A 732-nucleotide genomic window follows, 5' to 3' on the forward strand; every position below is an offset into this window, starting at 1 on the left:
TAGAATGTGGCTAGGGGGGGGTTTGGCTGGCCAATTGAGGGGCTAGCCCCACTGCTTAGGTGTTAATCAGAGAATCCCTCAGCTCAATTTGGGCTGAGGTGGCTTCTTGGCATGAGTTTGGGTATTAGCCATGTAGGGGCTCACGGTTTTGGGCTTTAGCTTGGGTTAAAGAGGCTAACCAAGGGTAAGATCAAGGTTAAAGCTTATGATGCTCAGTAAAAATGGCACCATAGGGTATGGACATGTGGTGTGGCAAGTACTTTGATTGAACCCCCTCCTTATCTCTTTAAATTTTTTTTCTTAAAAAAATTTACCCATGAGATAAATATCAAGCTTAACCATGGGTGGATGGCTGGCTTTAAACACAACCCTAGAGTCTAGGATGAGTTATGGTAAGGCTCATTTGACCATACCAAGCTCAATTGGTTTGGATTTGACCATAATATGACCAATTATTGTATTTGGACTAGGTCAGGCATGTCAATTGGCCCAATTACCAATGGAATTTGGTGTAAGAGACCATAAAGAACAACTTTCATGAAGGGTGAAAGTCATTTTCAAGTCAATTGGTTAATCAATTTGGTGGATTTTTGATTTTTGACCCATTTTAAGCATGTTGGGCTAAGTTTGGGTCAAACTTGGGCTAGCCATAGGATAAGTCCAAATTGATTGTTGTGGTTGGTGAAGAACATCATTATGAACAACTTTCATGAAGGATGAAAGTCATTTTGA

Source organism: Phalaenopsis equestris, unplaced genomic scaffold, assembly GCF_001263595.1.
Source record: "Phalaenopsis equestris unplaced genomic scaffold, ASM126359v1 Scaffold000417, whole genome shotgun sequence".
Lineage (NCBI taxonomy): Eukaryota > Viridiplantae > Streptophyta > Magnoliopsida > Asparagales > Orchidaceae > Phalaenopsis > Phalaenopsis equestris.